This window comes from Kogia breviceps, chromosome 16 (assembly GCF_026419965.1).
Source record: "Kogia breviceps isolate mKogBre1 chromosome 16, mKogBre1 haplotype 1, whole genome shotgun sequence".
Lineage (NCBI taxonomy): Eukaryota > Metazoa > Chordata > Mammalia > Artiodactyla > Physeteridae > Kogia > Kogia breviceps.
In genome coordinates this window covers 9,411,321-9,429,881 of record NC_081325.1, presented here as the reverse complement: position 1 = coordinate 9,429,881, position 18,561 = coordinate 9,411,321, and the positions used below count along the sequence as shown (strand labels likewise).

General features: G+C 44.6%; 1 protein-coding gene across 1 annotated transcript in view; it reads right to left on the bottom strand.

Moving 5' to 3' along the window:
* The window catches only part of RXFP2 (relaxin family peptide receptor 2), a 96,115-nt gene extending 90,149 nt beyond the window's left edge, over positions 1-5,966 (bottom strand). Inside the window, 1 exon segment of the mRNA XM_059042189.2 lies at positions 5,817-5,966. The gene's annotated coding sequence lies outside the window, so the exon portion shown is untranslated.
* Between the last annotated feature and the right edge of the window lie 12,595 nt (positions 5,967-18,561).

Here is an 18,561-nt window from a genome sequence, read left to right as displayed (position 1 = left end):
CGTGCCGCATTACCCACACAGGGAACAGCAGCAAAACCCAACCACTGGCGCCCAGCAGGGATGGTTCCGCCCACGGCAGCCTCTTCTCTCCCCCACTCCTCACCCCCTACGCCTCACCCCACCGCCAGGAGGAGATCAGGTCAAGTCAGACCTGTCCTCCTGGACGAAGAGCCCGCAGAGCAGGAAGTCTCCACCCCCAAGACCTGTGCACCTACCTCACTGCCCAGAACAATCGTTCAGCCGGCGGGTTAGGCTTCTAATAGTTCTACCCTCACACCTCACAGCCCATGGGGCCCACACTGTGGTAAAATAAAATTTTAGAAAATGTAAATTTTCCTCTTTTGCTATTTGGCAACTGCTGAAAGGTTCAACACGCAGTCTCAAAAACAAAACAAAACAAAAGAAAAAAAGCCGCTTCAATTCCTGATACTGAACAAACACATATTTTCTCAAGTTGAATAAAGGAAAATCAACAGATAAATAACAATATTCCGTCAAAGGATAACTCTTTTCAAAAAAGTGAATCATGTTGGCCCTACAAATATAGAACAAACATATGTCAAAGGTTTCATTTAGTTCATTTTCCAGTAAGGTGTAAAAAAGGTGGGAGGGGCAAGGACAAATCCAAAGAGTAGACATGGACATAAACAATCAGGAATGCAGAGGTGCACTTGTGCTTAGATGCAAAACTAGCCTCTTGCACAGAGCAGCCAATCACATCTTCACCTTGTGAAAGGCGTGGTTAGCGTGACTGTTGGCCCTCTAAGAATTAACTTCTATGTCTATAGAGTTGCAAAATTGTCAAGCCAATGAAAAGCTCAGATCTCCCCAAATCCAATAACCTATCAGAATCCTCTAGACCAGGGGGTCTGTGAACGTTTCTGTAAAATATTTCTATAGCTATTTTAGGGGTTGTAAGGTCTCTCTCAACTACCCAACTCTTCCCAAGGCCTGGGACCAGCGCAGTCCCACAGGGGCCCATGCTCAGAAGAAGCCTGTGCTTGGGGTTTAATGCTCTGTGATTGCAGCCTCCAAATTCTTAATAATTTCATCTCTGAATCTGTGTTTTGTAAGTGAAGTCCATCGCGACAATGGAGCATATGCTGAGGGCTTGGAGCTTGGCTCCTGTGGTCTCCCCGCCTCCCCATGATGGGTTCTCTGCTATACGCTCCCCACCCCACGAAGCCCCAGGCCCTCTCTGTCCCTGCAACCACCACTACCCTCCACCTGGGCGTTCACCCGGTGGGGGCATTTCCTGGACTCGAATATAAGGAAGGTCAGGGTTGGGCACCTGGCCACTCCTGCTGGCGCTTCCACAGCATGTTCAGTGGGCAGCTGGCTGGGGGGGGGGGGGGGGCGTGGCTCTCACCCACCCCTGATCCAGTAACAATTGTGCCACAGCATGAAGATGGCAGTTTGCCATCTGGGTCACTCATTTACCCTGGGTTGGGGCTGTGGACCCCTAGAAGGGGAGATAATTTGGTGGGTAAAAATGAGTAGCTTATTGTTTTAATATGGCTTCTCACACATTGTCTGCTTTATCCTTGATGCTTTCAGCCAAGTAAGCCAAAGGGCAGCTGATACTGAGCTAGAAATTTACTCCAAGTGTTTCCAGGTTTTCTTTCATCCTCAACACCCTTCTGCTTGCACTTGTTTTCCTCTCCCAGCTGCAGACTGCAATTCTGACCTTAACCCCATTCCAACTCTTTGTTATATTTGCTGTCATTTTGGGTTTTTTAGCCTTCATTTGTATGTGTATTGGGTGTTATGTGTAATGATACAGCCTTAAATTTCTGCACAGTTACTTTCACAGACGTTTTCCTGGTGTCTTATTTCATCACTTTTAACTAAGAAAATTACCCTGAGCATTGTGTTCTATTCTATGGTTCCATCTGCCTATTCTTTCATCAGTAGCATGTGGGTTCCATGTCAGTGTCGAGGGGTGAAGAGATAAGCCCAGGAATTAGGCAGACCCTGGCTTCACAGCTGATTAGCTGTTTGATCTTGAAGAAGTTAGTGATCTTGAACAACCACTTTAATTCTGTCACTTCTTCTGTAAAATATGGATAATAATAGTGCCTAGTTCACAGCATTACTGTGAAGATTAGAAAAGCTATATGTGCAGAAAGTGGTTAGCACAATGCCCAGCACCTCACAAGTGCTCAACAAATGACAGTTTTTCATCATCATCACTATCGTTAGCTTTCCTTAAGATGGATTTTGAAACCCAGTAGTTCACTTCATAATTCATCTTTTTTAAGCAATTTTTGCCTGATTATTTTTTCAATAATTTGCAATCAGTTTGCAAATTTCCAGAACTCTTTTGGGACTTTTATTTATTTATTATTTATTTATATATATTTTTTTGCGGTACGCGGGCCTCTCACCGCTGTGGCCTCTCGCGCTTCGGAGCACAGGCTCCGGACGTGCAGGCGCAGCGGCCATGGCTCACGGGCCCAGCCGCTCCGCGGCATGTGGGATCTTCCCGGACCGGGGCACGAACCCGTGTCCCCTGCATCGGCAGGCGGGCTCTCAACCACTGCGCCACCAGGGAAGCCCCGGGACTTTTAAATTGTAATTATATTAATCCTCTAAGATAAGAGGGTCATTATCTTTAAAAGATTCAGTATTCCCACCTGAGAACTCAGTGGATCTCTCCATTTATCCAACTGTTACATCTACGGGGAGAGTTTGTCATTTTCTTCATATTGGCAACCAGACACTAAGAGTTTGTCATTTTCTTCATATTGGCGACCAGACACTATGCAGGAGGGACATTTGTCAAGGAGAGGCCCACTGCCCACGTGAGGGGCAAGATTTAGCACCACACCAGGGTCAGAGAAAAGGTGGAACCACGAGGGCCTACTTGGAGGGTTTGGGGCATGCAGACTCTGAGAAAAGGTTCCTATCTACAGAATGTATGTTTGTATGCCTCTAATGGCCATCTGCAAACCAGGCAGTGGGCTCTCACCAGAGACCCTGATTCTGGACTTCCCAGCCTCCAGAACTGTGAGAAATTCTAAGCCACTCAGTCTGTGGTGTTCTGTTAGAGCAGCTGAGCAGGCCAAGACATCCATCTTGTTTCCAGCTGAAGTTGTGTTATTCCCCCAAGTCTTCTGGGAATTGCCATCAAGGGTTGGTTGGGTCTTCAGCTGTGTGCCTGAGTCCCCTGGACTCGGGCAGAGCAGCACAGCACAGCACAGCCTGGGGCAGCCTCTGGAGAGGGTAGGATGACTTGGTGAAAAGAGGAGAGCGAAGCAGGCCCTGGAAATAGGCCACTGATTGAGTGACCTTCAGGATGGATTTCTGGAAACACGCAAACCTAGATTCCTTTATCCTCCTACTCTGCCCCTCAATCTTCGGTCCTTTACAGACCTCACAAGACAGGAGTAGAGACCTCTGCTAGAGACTATATCAACATTTTAAGTTAAAGGAAGCATTTTCCCAAGTGTTCTCTCCCCCTTGCTTCTCTCCCTGCTGACTGACCCGGGGCATGGACGATCTCCCACTGATTGCAATCTGGAGATCTGAGGGGATGGGTAGCACCCGATAGGAGTGAAAAATTGAAAACTGACTGCTTGCTCTGAGCTTAAGGTGGGAACAGGAGGGAAGAGAAGAGCAATCTTCTGCTTCCATTCTAGATTGTGTCGGTTGCCTGGAGAGAAGAGTGAAGGTCCCCCATACAGGCACCCAGCTCAGCTGCCTTTTTAATAAACTACGACATGAGCATTTTGTCATGGAGCAGAGAGGGCTGACTCCGGCCTGCTTTGGGGATAAGAACCCTGGTGTGGCAGAGGCCTCCCTCAAGCCAGGTTCACATGTTTATATTCGTAAAGCTTCTTCCCCTTCTCTGCCTTCCCGACTACACCTTCTGAGATCTAGAAGTCTCAGATTTTATCCAGTTATCAAAAAGCCTCATGAAAACACTTTTAAGACTAAGCCAGGTCTAAATCACCCACTTGCGTCAGACCTACAGTCAAATGGAGGTTGATGCTCACATAGTTGAGTAAAACGTCCTTCTGCTGGGAATGCTGCCACATAGACTGTGAATTTTGTATACAGTTGACCCTTGAACAACATGGATTTGAACTGCAAGGGCCCATATAGACAGTTTTTTTGGTTTTGTTTTGTTTTTCACACACATACACTGTATGTTATTTTTACAAGAGATAAATAGACTGACACCAAGCATTGTAAATGGATGACCACAGCAAAAGCAACAATGATTGCAATTACCAAGCACGAAACACACTCATACTATGTCATAATATTGACATTCAGTCCAGTAAGTCCTCCACTGTAACAGCTCCTTTACTTTGCAGTGAAAATTGATTTGTATATTTTTTGCCTCTGAGTCCTTGTGGGATTTTTTTTTTATTCAAACAGAAAGTCACAAAAATTATAATCATCCTCATCAGTTCACTCAGTCCCATATAATTAATTTTTTTTCATCTTGATCTTTTGTTAGCAGTTTTATGAGCTCAGCAGTTTTCCATTAGAGTTCTGAAAATGCTTATTCATTCAGTTCAGCAGTATAGTCAGTTTAGACAGGTTTTTTTCCTTCTCCCAACAAATATGTATTAGGCTGGCCAAAAAGTTCGTTCAGGTTTTTCCATAACATCTTATGGAAAAACCCACACGAACTTTTTGGCCAACCCAATAGTACAGTGCTATATGATCAGGGCTGGTGGGCTCCATGGATGCAGAACTGTGGATACAGAGGGACGACTGTAAAGTTATACTTGAGTGTTCCATTGTCCAGAGGGGTCAGTGCCCCTATAACCCCTGCACTGTTTAAAGGTCAACTGTACATCCACTCCCTGTTTCCACCTTCCTGCCCTCCCACAGGGAGCCAAAGCCTCCAGAAGGAGAACTCCCAGCCCCACTCCAGCCAGTCTCCTTCCCAAGCCCAGCTCACCTTTCCCCACCATTTTGCCTCTTCAGCAAGCAGTGTGCAGAAGAGCAGAATTTACAGATCACACTCTGCTGTGGGTGCTAGTCAGGTCAACTACAGGTGGCTAAGTAGAAAAAAAAAGAGACTCAGGGGGAAAAGATTAAGAGGCCAACTAGGAAGGAGAGGGGTTGTCCAGAAAACAAGAAAGGGTGCCAAGAGACATGGAGTCCTAAATCCATCAAACACCTCCGAGAACTCCTGTGAAATGGGCACAGACACACAAGGCCATGGGTCACATTAGCAGTTTCCATGGAGTGCTGGGAGAGGGCCCCAGATTCCAGGAGGGTCAGGAATGACCAGGCAATGAGGCAACAGGAACTCATGGGGCTGCTTTTCTTTTCTTTTGCCTCATTTGACATGTTCAAAAGCACATTATGTAACGTGCATGTAAGGCATGGAACACAGTGATGAAATGAACACCACCACCCGCCTGAAAAACAGAGCACAGCCAATGCTATTGCATCTACCGGGCCCTGAGGACCAATTTTTCAAGAAGTTTGATTCTAAAGGACAGAATAAAGTGAGTGATGTAAGCTAGAGTGGGAAGAAGGCAGGAAAAGCACTTTTTCAAAAGACAGACTGGAAGGCTGAAGATACAGGGGAGAGTGGAAACACGCTTATCAGCCTGGCAGGGCCCATCAGAGGAGGGCCGGGGACCAAGAAACAGGCTTCCGGCAAGTTTTGCAGCTGTGCTCTTCCTGAAGGAGGAGCGACGAGCACTTCTCTTTCTCTGATGGGCCAAGTCTAGGAAGAGCATGATTAACACCGACGAGAGGGATGTAGGTCAAAGCGTCACCGGCAAAGCCCATTCACAATTCCCGGGAAATAAAAATAGAATCCGGGTAACAAAATAAAATCTAACCTTTTGTTTTCTTTTCCTTTGTGCTTAGTCTAGTTTCACTGGCTCACACGGTGCTGCATTCCGAGGCGTCACACCCGGCACTTTAGACCAGAGTTCCCGGTAGCAAACAGGGGCGCTGACCCCTCACCTCAGCGTCTGCACACGACACTCAATCCAAGATGGCGGCAGGGGCGTGCGCAGAGAGGCGGTGCCAGGCACTGGAGCTGGAGCGAGAGCAGCACAACTGCGCCTGCGCCCACTCGCAAAGACTCCGCCTCCTCCCCTCCCTGCAGTCGACTTCCGATTTCCGTATAAAACAGCTCCACCCACTGTTTGTCCGGAGAACGTGTGCTCTAGCATGGGAGCTCTCATCTCTCCCTTCTCTGATCAAAGAGGAAATCTTTCCTCAGCTTCTGAGCCAAATTCTGAACTCGTTTCATTGGTGGCCGGCGACACAGGGCAGGAGGACCCTTGTTAGGACCCAACTGGAAAGGGTCGATGACAAAAGCTCCGTATTTGTTGCAGAGGTAAGGCACCGAAGCCTAATTCCTGAGAGGTGATAGGAAGACTCCCAGCTCGGCCTGGGCTGCGCTGCACGGTGGCGGGAGCTCAAGTCAAATGGCCATTTTGACTTTCTCCCACAGGATGGCACTTTCTGTCCCTAAGCTCAGGATGCAGTCCCCTTGATGCAGCAGGTAAGGAAACGCCCCCCTCGTAAAGACAAAACATATCCTCAAGACAGAAGCAAAGGTTTCAAGAAGAGACTCTAAGGGACAGAAACCAAGCAGTTCCTGACAATGTGCCCCTGTGTATGTCACCCCTTCGTGGTTCTCATCACCATGACACCTGATGCGTTCAGACACTTCTATCCGTCTGCCCTCAGGCTCACATGTGGAATAAACAAATTGTTCTTTTCAACTTTCCCCCTAACCAGGACTAAAATCATCTGGGTTAGAAAAACAGCAGTAACAAAAAAAACCCTCCCAAATTAACTGATAAAATAGAGCAATATTTTCTGAACATAAAATAAAAAAGTACTGAACTTTGAAAGTACCAACTTTGGGCTCTTTGGTAGCAATCTGTTCTTCTCCTACCAGCTCTGCCCTTGCCCAAGAACAAATTTTATTTAATACTTATTATGTTCTAGGAATGGGCAAAGTGCTTCACATGGATTATCTCATTCAGTTTTCATACCATTTCTCATGAGGCAGTTGTTCATAAGATTATCTCATAATTTTTTTTGTGAATGAAGCTACTGAAGCTTGGAGACGGGAATAACTTCCCCAAGTTTACGAGATGCATCACTGGCAGGGCAGGGATTCGAACTTCCTTACGAAAGACACCTGACTCAGTTATGCCAGACAGGCTTGGATTTGCCCTTCAGTCACTGCAGGATCCACCCATAGCCTCTCGGAGTGGTGTTTCATTCAAGGTCTCCATTCTTCACTGCCCTGTCTCCCCTTCATTAGATGTGCTGTGGATGTTACAACTCTTTTGAAATCAAGTCCCCAGAATTAAATCTCCTTCAGCTGAGGTCTGGCCTGTGCATAGGATGGTTGTTCTATTGCTTTCTTTGTGATGAACATAAATTTTTTTTGGCGATGAACCTGTTTCTTCGTTATGAAAGACTACTCTGTGTATTTATTTCTGTTAATTCCGTGTTGTCCATCCTGCACTATATCACAAATTTGTTTTTAAAGGTAAATGAAGGATTTTATATTTATCCTTATTAAATTTTATCTTATTTGTTTCACCCTATTTTTTTAGCACATCAAATCTTTTCAACAGTTTTTTCATCCAACATATTAGTTTTTTTCTCCAACTTTTTAGTATCTGTGTACCTTTCCCCATAAGATATCAAAGAGATCGATCCAAGAACATAGCTTTATGGCCCTACAGATCATCTTTAGTTGCCACTGATCCTTCAGATAATGCTGGATTTCTTTGTTTTCAACCAGATAGGAACACAGCTAATTATACTATCTTGCAGCAATATTTTAAAAATATTCTTTAATGAAGGTACACTGTCAAATATCCCACTTTTACTGAAGATATAATGTTCTCAATTCACAAACTCAGATAAACAAAACAATGTAATTATACTTGTATTAAACATGTTCTCTATCTTGATTTATCATTGTACCAGAGGAGAGAACAGGGGTGTGTGTGTGTGTGTGTGTGTGATGAGTAGAGCTGAGCAGAAAGAAGACAGGAAATTATCTTTTTGGAGAGTGAACAAGCCCACATAATAGAAAGTGTGCTCATCTGAGTTGTCACTATATACTTAAAGAGAAACAAGTCTGCTTGATTGTGTATTTGATGCAGCATTGTTGAGCTGCTTGGGTGCAGGTGGGAAGCAGATGCATAGTGGGCTTCAGTAGGGTTTCAGCTTTGCAAGACCAGTGAAGTTAGGGAGGGAGGTGTGAGGGGATTATGTTTCTAATAATGATCTATGGAAGCTATGCTGAGTCAGAAGGGGCACAAGCCCAAGGGGGTGGTAGTAGGAAAGGATCAGGTCGATGCTTTGGTAGGCCTGAGAATTTCTGGAGTGGACACTCAGGGTAGGAAACCTGATAGGAAAAGATGTGGTTATCAGGCAGAGGACTTTTTAAAGGTCCCAGAAGAGCTGCTGAGGTGGGAAGAATGAACACATCGCTGGAAGCAAACAGCCCAAGGCTTTGAGAGACCAAGATACTGAATCAGTTGTCTATGTGGACGTTAAATTTGTTAAGAGTGATGACAGGAGCGAGAAAGAGCACAGTTGGTAAAATCATCAAAGGATGAGAGGGAGTGGGGAGGGGTTTACGGGCAATAACAACAAAGAAGAGCAGCAAGAGGTCAAGTGTGATGGCGTGCATTTCAGGTGATGAGGCGTTGGTCATCTGGAGAGTTAGAAATGATCACATGATCTGGACACCAACATCAGAGAGGTCAAATGTTCAGCCGGTTGCCTGTGCTTTTTCATTTTTGTTTGGATGTTGTGGCATAGTGTGGGAAGGGCTACAAATACAGAGTTAAGAATAGGAAGAAAACCTCTACTTTCTGAAGAACGCTCAGTGTTAATTAGGTTACAGTATGCTTAACGCACCCCCACCGGCAATGGCGGACATTTGAACAAAGAAATCAAGATTCTCTAGGGCTGGTAGCAAATGGTAGGTGAAAAACATACTAAGAACTCAATTGTTTCTGACGTTGGAAGAAGGCGTTTCACTCCAGGCAGATTAAACATAGAGGTTTTGCCTGGAGACTATTAAAAAATAATAATAATTTAAAAATTCCAAGCTACTAAGAGAAACAGAGCTGTAATTGGACTCATCTAGCAAAAATAAAATTTAGATAAAATGAAAGTTCTCTGTGAAATTATTGTGGGTCATATTTTGTGATGCAGCTGAACAATATCCCTAAGGCTGTTTGGTGTGATTTTTTTTTTCATATCTTATGATGATGATAAATTCAGTTTGATTTCTGATTATGTTAACTGGAATTTACAACAAACACACAAAAGATAGATGTAAGATAAAGCTATGTTTTATAATGCAGTTTGTACAGGTTTTGCCATTAATTAACTAGAAATGGAGGAAATTAAATAGTGTAGAATTCATTAAATCCAAGAGAAAATGTAAAATATGTAATCCAGGAGTATATGTATAATATATAATCTCTCTTCTGTCACCTTCAAAAATACTGAAGTGTTTTCTATCACAAATGAAACCAACCCAAGCCCCATCTCCTTCATAAAACCTTCTAGAATTTCCTTAGGTCTCATGATCTCTTCTGAAATCCTATAGCATTTTCATTCAACAAAATATTATTGATCACCATTTATGTATCAAGTACTATAACAAGAATTGGAGCAGTAGGAAAAGAATATAACTAATCAGAGGGGAGAAATAGTAAACGCAACAATTAAAATGACTAGTTCTTACTTGCCCGGCATTGTTATAAGTGCTTTTACCTGTACTAACTCTTTGATTTCTCACCACAACATTGTGAGGTAAATATTATTATGCCCATTTCAGAGATGAGGAAATAAAGGCACAGACAGGTTATGTTACTTGCTAAAGGTCACAGAGCTAGTGGTTTGGTAGACTCAGATTCAAAAGGAGTTCTCCCTGATTCTAAAGCTCTTAACTACCTAAGTCACTCAATTGCTTTGTATCTCGATATCCATATCTTAGGGGAAAAAAGCATAATAATACCCTACATCTGCCCTACCTAATTTTTTTTTTTTTTTTTTTTTTTTTTTTTTCTCGGTATGTGGGCCTCTCACTGTTGTGGCCTCTCCCATTGCGGAGCACAGGCTCCGGACGCACAGGCTCAGCGGCCATGGCTCACGGGCCCAGCCGCTCTGCGGCATGTGGGATCTTCCTAGACCGGGGCACGAACCCACGTTCCCTGCATCGGCAGGCGGACTCTCAACCACTGCGCCACCAGGGAAGCCCCTGCCCTACCTAATTTAAAGGGTTGTTATATGAGATTCAAGTAAGATAATAGGTTTGGAAATACTACTTCAAAAATTAAATCTTCTGTGGTAATGCTAAGTATTACTTATTATGATGACATTTGTGAATTGTTCTACATGCACTAACTCATTTGTCTCTCAAAACGACACTCTGGGGCAGCTCTTAAGGTCATGTCCATTTTATGATAGGGAAACTAAGATACAGAAAGTACACACCTGTTCAAGGGTCCAACCCAGGGAGTCTGACTTCAGAGGCCATGCTCTTAGCCCCGAAATTCTGCCGCCTGTTTATTAAACTTTGTCCTGTGGACAGTACATGGGGCCAGGCTAGGCCAGGTGTCCATGGTACTAGAGGTGGGCACTGCTGAATTAGGACTAGACCTCAGGGAAGATGCTACTGCTTTCCCTGGCCTATATTTAGCCTAGACCAGAGGCCATACAGATAATCTCTGTCCCCTACCACATGGGTGTCAACCCACACCCCCAGCAAAATGACTGGATGTCAGGATGAAGCCTGTCACTGAGTAAGCTCCTGCCCTTCACAAGGTAGCTGAAGCAAATATCAGTTCCTGCACTAAAAATCACATCCTACCTTTCCCACAGGAAATGCTCAGAGTACCTGTTTCCTGTAATTCCAGATTGCCTCTGCATGGACATCTCCCAGGACTGAAACCCACTGCCTCCAGAAAGAGTCCTTTCCATTTTTACTTAGCTCTACTTTGTAAAGAGTCCTTCTTTAGATAGAACTGTAAATGGCTTAAATTGAACTATGAATCGAACATTTCTGGACTGGTTCAAGATTTGCCCTACTTCTCATAACAAAACTGCTTTGGCTTAGTATCTATATACCCGGTGCAGAAAGACTTGCTCCGGCCCAAACTCTCATTGTCTTCTTACTCACTGTGACAGCTGTGTTGGGGGGTGGAGTGGGGTGTGCAGGGGGTTACCTACAGCTCTGGTAGCAGCCCCCCCCCTTTACAGTGCACTCCACTCCTGTGTAGGGGAATGAAAATCATATTAGCAAGTTTAATAGTCTGAACATGGTAAGGAGACTGGTTTAACTCTGTCAGCCCTTCATTTCTCCAAATTAGTTGCCAACAAGACTCCTTTTTTAAAAAGCAGAATATCTGTGAACTCACTGGAGAGCTAGAAGTAGAGTAAAAGAAACCAATTTCAACAAATGGAAGTTACCACTGTCAGTCAAGCGTGGCATCTGAAGCCTTTCTAAGTATCAGCTGGTGGTTTTCACTGTGAAAAGTGAAATAATTTCTAAGCCATCAACTTCTTCAGAAAGGCAATTTGGAAATCCATTTTGGGAAATGTTGGCTAGAGGATGTATAACTGAAACTATAATCAAGTACTAATCTAACAGACACTTCCTCAGGTTCTAATCTCAAAGAAAAATATGATTACTGCTTCTTGCCAATAGACTCAATGAAGGTATTTTTATGAGTTTGCACAGGCTCAAAAACATTGCAGAGAGCGCTCCATGCAAATTCTGAACCATTAAAGTGTAAAATCGTTTGGCAGTTCAAGAGAAGAAAATATTCTATTGATATGAAGTACAATTTTTACATGCTAATACATTTAATCACTTTCAGCCTCTATGAAAATTAAGAGATCTTGGAAATCATCTAGTTCAACTAGTTTCACAAATGTGAAACCTGAGGCCCAGAAAAAGAGATTCTATTCATAATCACACAGCTAGTGAGCAAGAGAGAGCAAGAATACAAGACTCCCATTTCCATACTTCAATTTGGTTCCAACAAAAATTTGCATGATGGACTTCCCTGGTGGTGCAGTGGTTGAGCGTCCGCCTGCCGATGCAGGGGACGCGGGTTCGTGCCCTGGTCTGGGAAGATCCCACGTGCCGCGGAGTGGCTGGGCCCGTGAGCCATGGCCGCTGAGCCTGCGCGTCCGGAGCCTGTGCTCCGCAGCGGAAGAGGCCACAACAGTGAGAGGCCCGCGTACCGCAAAAATTTGCACATGAGGAATATACTTTCATAAATCAAATATATGTGAGTAATTAGTCTCAACATTTCAGCAGATATAATGGACAGAATATTTTCACTCCACCCTCTAGATCTTTCTGAAGTTAGTTATCTTGAGAGTTGTACAATGTATGAGAGGCCTTTTCAAATATCATAAAATAGCTTTAGAATGAGACAAGAAAGGAAATTCCAACATTAATGGCAAAAGGACCATTCCTGTATGAACCAGAGTTTATCTTCTATGAAGATATTTACAGAGGCCACTCAAGATATTTACAAAGCCCACTAGGTCTCTGTTTCATATAAGTATAAAAACTACTCTGTATAAATTTCTTTGGGGAGGAGATTGACAGGCTTGATACATCCAATGAGAGAAAATTTTCATCTGCTAATAGAGTTGTTACTAGTTCAACAAAAATACTTGACATGTAATGTAAAAATTTATTGCCTCCAAAATTTTTCTGTAAGATCTGAAATAAAACTTTATATCACATTTTATTACATGGCTTTCCTCCTTTACTTTGATAAAAGTGAAAAGAATATCAAATTTTCTCATTTATTCAACACCAAATATATTAAATTGTTATTTCCTTAGATCATCCTTGACACGAAAAATTCTTTTCGTACCACTATTTGATAGGGAATAAATCAAGAAAAACCAATTTCAACAAACTGGAAACATTTCAACAAATGGAAATGATCACTATCTGTGCCTTTCTAAGCATCTGATGGTATTTTCCACTTGGCAAAGTGAAAAATCTAAGCCACCAATTTCTTCATAAAGGCAATTTAGAAGGAGTTCATATTTGAATTAGGGTTCTACTCAACTTAGCTAAACGTAAAGGACTCAGAATGAATTTTGTGTTTACAATATAGTGAAAATAATTCAAATAGGAATTTTCTAAAGTGAAATAATTCCCTTAGATATTTGAGAATTTACATGCACGGACCCAGGCAGCTAGGGTTAATTTTTTTTTTTTTTTTTTTTTTTTTTTTTTTTTTTTTTTTTTGCGGTATGCGGGCCTCTCACTGTTGTGGCCTCTCCCGTTGCGGAGCACAGGCTCCGGACGCGCAGGCCTAGTAGCCATGGCTCACGGGCTCAGTTGCTCCGCGGCATGTGGGATCTTCCCGGACCAGGGCACGAACCCGTGTCTCCTGCATCGGCAGGCGGATTCTCAACCACTGCGCCACCAGGGAAGCCCAGGGTTAATTTTTAAGTAATTCCTCTGCATGCCAATGTCACATTTTTACTGGAAAATACTTGTCTTCTCAAGAAATTTGGGAATTACATACCCTCCCCCCACACAGGGTGACAAATTCCTTAGCTCAAGCAAGCTTGGTTAGATATGAGTGGAATAGACATTAGACAGAGGAAAGAGGCTGTCAAACGATGTGCTGAGGAGGGAGCATATATTCAGTGCCTCCTGGGAGTTTGGTTCCCGTAGCTGTAGAGGATGGGACTCTATGTGTGAAGCATTGAAAGAAACACCTACTGAGTAAGTCTACACATGAGCAGTTTTCTCTTCTCTAAGCACCACCACCAGCTGTGCTGTTTGGCATCATGCTTCGTGGTCCCTAATGTCCCTTCAACAGATTCTAGATCTTTCTGTTCACTTTCAGATATCATAATCCACTCTGGTTCAACATCTCAGGCTTAAACTAGATTTGGCTTTCATTCTGAAGCTCTTCTCCCCCAACCCCGCAATGCGGTCATCATTAGAACTGTTTGAGAATCTTCTAGTCCCCCTTCTGAAGACACGGCAGGAAAGAACTCCCACAGCCTTTGCCCTTAGGGTGGCCATATGACTTGGGTTTGGCCAATGAAATATGAGCAGAAATGACACGTATCACATCTGGGCGGAAGTTTTAAGAGCTAGTGCATGATTTGCTGCATCCCCTTCCTTCCTATGATGGTGAGGGAAGTACCTGTCCAGGTGAAGGCTCCTTCAGCCCAGGTCTGTGAGTGACACACACTGTGGGTACAGGCCCCTGCCAATGTGCTTCGGAAACAGCGTGAGTGAGAAGTAACCTGCTATGTTGAGCCTTTGAGACGTGGGACTTTCCTGAGATGCTGCAGCCTATGCTGGCTCCTACATCCCAGCATCGGCTTGACCTGTAAACCCATCTGCTTGGAATTGAAGGAGGTGGTGGGGTGCACGGTCTGCCTCTGCAATAAGGCTTCTCTCAGTCAGGACTAGTCCCTCCTAACTTGGAAGGAGGAAGAAAGGGATCACAGAGAAGATAAGGAATGTCTTAGATCCACCGGCTGACGCTGGTGGCAGGCAGTGTCGCTGGCCTTATTCGGGTTATACCTGCTCCTGGGTGTCCTCTGCTGACACAGTAGTCGCTGTAGATGGACACGCGGTGTTGAGTGTCTCTCTGGCTCTCCCTGTCGCTAAGGATCCCTTCAGGCAGGGACATTTACTTACACTGCCCAGCAGGGGACTCCCTCCTGGCCTGGTGTCCATCTTGGCCACTCCATACCTCTGTGTCTGGTCCTCTACTCCAAGCTCCTTCGTGGGACCAAAGGACATGAGGAATTAGCGTGAGGGTGTCCACTCCTGTCCTTTGCTTTCCAGGCACACTAGGCTACTATAATAAAGCCCCCTTTTGCTTACTAAACTAGTTACTTGATGTGGGCTCCACCATCAAGCCTCCTGCCTTTGGGAATATCCACCTGAGGAGGAAACCCCAGTTTCCTTATTTCTACATCCTTATCCCAGACTTTCCCAGGGACTCTCTCACCGTGCTCAGCCAGAAGCAAGTAGGGGAACAAGAGCTGGGCTTCCTTTCTTGCTGGCACTCCTCATGGATGCACTTGGGCACCTAGGGCTCCCCTCCTTCACTTGATATTGGAGGCAGAGGGCTAAATCCCACAGGAATGCCACAGTCCCCATAAGGCTAACGATGGCCACTTTCCTCCCTCTCCCGGGACCTCTTCTCAGAGGAGACTTGGGGGACCCTGAATGTAGGTGGTGGTGAGTTGTAGTAGGGCCTGGGCTGGGGGATGGACATCTGGCTTTTCTTGTTGTGGGCTCTCTTTAGAATGTGTCACACCTTCTTGTCTATGACTCTGTGGTTTAACAGTCACAGGCCAGTCCCACTAAGCATCAGGTCACATTTGTGTTTGGAACTAAGCTGATTGGCTGGATATGCTAGGGGACAGAGAAGCAGGGCACTGACTCAATCATTTGTGCCTTCTTTTATTCCAGTATTTATCAAGAGTGACTATGTCCCTGGCACTCTTCCAGGCACTAGAGATATGGAGCTGTAAGACACTGCAGGAGTTAGTAGTTTGATGGATAGTTTTGATACTCTTATCAAACAGAGTATTATGTATCACATTATGCATGTATCACATGTGGAATTCTCTAGGGGACCGTGGGAGGCCACTAACCCAGGCTGAGGTTGGAGAAGGACAAAGGATGAGCAGGAATAACACAGGTAAAGGGGGATGGGGAAGAGTGTTGTAGCAGTGGGGGCACCAGAGGCCAGGTCCCAGGTGTGCGCCGGGCGGGCTCAGTCTGGCCAGGCGTGGAGTGTGAATGCAAGTGGCTGGTTCTAACCCGGGAGGTAAACAGGGTGAGGTCTGGGGCCTTGCATGTCCCTTAAGGAATCTGAACTTTCTGCGGAGGGCAAAGAGAAAGCCATGAAGGATTTAAGGCCGGGAACAACACCATCACGTTTATGTTTTAGAAAGAGGACTGGCCGCGCTGTGGGTGATAAATTCTGTAGGGCCCAGGCTGCAGGCAGGCAAGTCAGTTGCAATGATGCTGGAAACAAAGGAGACTGTCCTGAACTAACCATTTCCGTGTCAGTGAGACCCAAGATCTTGTAATCAAATGACAAACCAGCCTGGAGACACAGTGAGACTGGAACCTGAGATGAGGCTATTTGTGTACAAATCATTTCCACACAACGCAGAAGTGACACTTGCATAAAATCATGCATCTATTTATCTGATATTTTTGCTATCTGGTTCTCAGATAGAGAGCTCAAAAACACCCAATGGAGATGTTTCACATCAGGTAAGTGGAAACCCAATTTAAAAGCTGTGGTTTTAGGCTTATAAAAGCAATTGAGGGGCTTCCCTGGTGGTGCAGTGGTTGAGAATCCGCCTGCTAATGCAGGGGACATGGGTTCGAGCCCTGGTCTGGGAAGATCCCACATGCCACGGAGCAACTGGGCCTGTGAGCCACAATTACTGAGCCTGCGCGTCTGGAGCCCGTGCTCTGCAACAAGAGAGGCCGCGATAGTGAGAGGCCCCGCGCACAGCGATGAAGAGTGGCCCCCGCTTGCCACAACTAGAGAAAAAGCCCTTGCACAGAAACGAAGACCCAACACAGCCATAAATAAATAAATAAATAAAATTTATTAAAAAAAAAAAGCAATTGAGGTCAGTGCTGTAACACAGTGTAGGTGAGGCTTGAGAGTTTTAGCCTCACTGCAGAGCCCTGAGGTCAACTATTAATCCTGTTCCACCCCCTCCCGCAATCAAAGGAGAAGGCTGCTGTCTGAAATGACAGGCTTCTGAAACCAACCACACATATTTGCCTCAGTTCTGGATCCTGTCCCTCATGACCACTAGGTGGCACTGTGGGACACAGTCATTGCATTCAGGTATTTTCTCCGGCTGGAAAATGAATGCAGCTTTATTTTCCCCCCCTGCCAAGTTTTAGAAAAGCCACTTGCTTGTCAACCAGTTCCCCCAATGCAGTTATTTCCCACTAGGTGGAATAGCTGGGTTCAAGAAAAGAAAAGTCACTAGAAAAGTTTGCTATCTAACGGATGAATTTCTTTGTCATACTCTTAGAATACAGCTACCTCCAAATTAGTTGGTTCTGTGGGAAGCAGCCGCATAGCACAGGGAGATCAGCTCGGTGCTTTGTGACCACCTAGAAGGGTGGGATAGGGAGGGTGGGAGGGAGGGAGACGCAAGAGGGAAGAGATATGGGAACATACGTACATGTATAACTGATTCACTTTGTTATAAAGCAGAAATTAACACACCATTGTAAAGCAATTCTACTCCAATAAAGATGTTAAAAAAAAAAAAAGGTTCGTTTAGGAGGTTTTCTTGACCCGAGTGATACCAGCAGCGATAATCCTCATCCCCCTCTGCCCCCCGCAACTAAAAAAGAATTGTTTATGCTGTTAACACTGTCCTTGGGCTTTGGGTTTGCTGCACTGGGGTTTGTTTTTTCCTGATCCTCTGAAAAGTAGTCTTCTGATAGCAGGGGATCTGTGTTTTCTCTCATTACTATATCCACGCCCTATGTACTTAATGGTTTTCCTCTTTTTCTCATTTTTCTAACTTCTTGTTCTGCTCTCTTGAATAGTTCTGTATTTACCTACTTTATTTATTCATTTATGCATACTCTAAAGATTTGTACTTGCATTGTTATTCTTATGGAAAAGACATTGTGTAGCTGGAAACAGACATTTCTATGCATTCTACCTTGAGGGACATACAACTGATTACATCTTTTTAAGGTTATTTTTCAGATTATCTCATCTTTCTGGATACTTGATGAAACAAACATACATTTCTCTTCTTTTGCTGTTGGTTTTTGTTTGTTTCCTTTTTTGTTGTTGTTGTTTTTAGTTTGCCTCAACAACTGCAGCAGATTGAATTTCTTTTTTTAATATTTATTTTTTTTTAATTTTTGGCTGGGTTGGGTCTTCGTTTCTGTGTGAGGGCTTCCTCTAGTTGCGGCAAGCGGGGGCCACTCTTCATCGCGGTGCGCGGGCCTCTCACTGTCACGGCCTCTCTTGCTGCGGAGCACAGGCTCCAGACGCGCAGGCTCAGTAGTTGTGGCTCACGGGCCCAGTTGCTCCGCGGCATGTTGGATCCTCCCAGACCGGGGCTCGAACCCGTGTCCCCTGCATTGGCAGGCAGATTCTCAACCACTGCACCACCAGGGAAGCCCAGCAGATTGAATTTCTTATTTTCATCATTGAAACTCAAATTTTACTTTTACTGTAAATGTACATCCTTCCCTTTATTTAGCATCAGATCAACTTGGCATTCCTAGGCTATTTTTTCCCCTCCAATTTGTCCTTTAGTAAAGATTGGATTGCTTGGTTTGCCATATTGATCAATTTTAGGTTTGTGATTTATAGATCAGTAGAACAACAAAAAGTGTGAATCCCTGTCCAGGACCCAGCTCCAGCTGAGCTGTGAACAGCGAACACAGTTCCAGGTACTTAAGATTGATGCTTCACTCCACCAGCCCCAGAGGGTTCCACGTGGGCCACATGTCAGCAGCCGTCAGTGGGCTGTGGAGTTGGCAAGGAACCCTCAGCTGCTAGA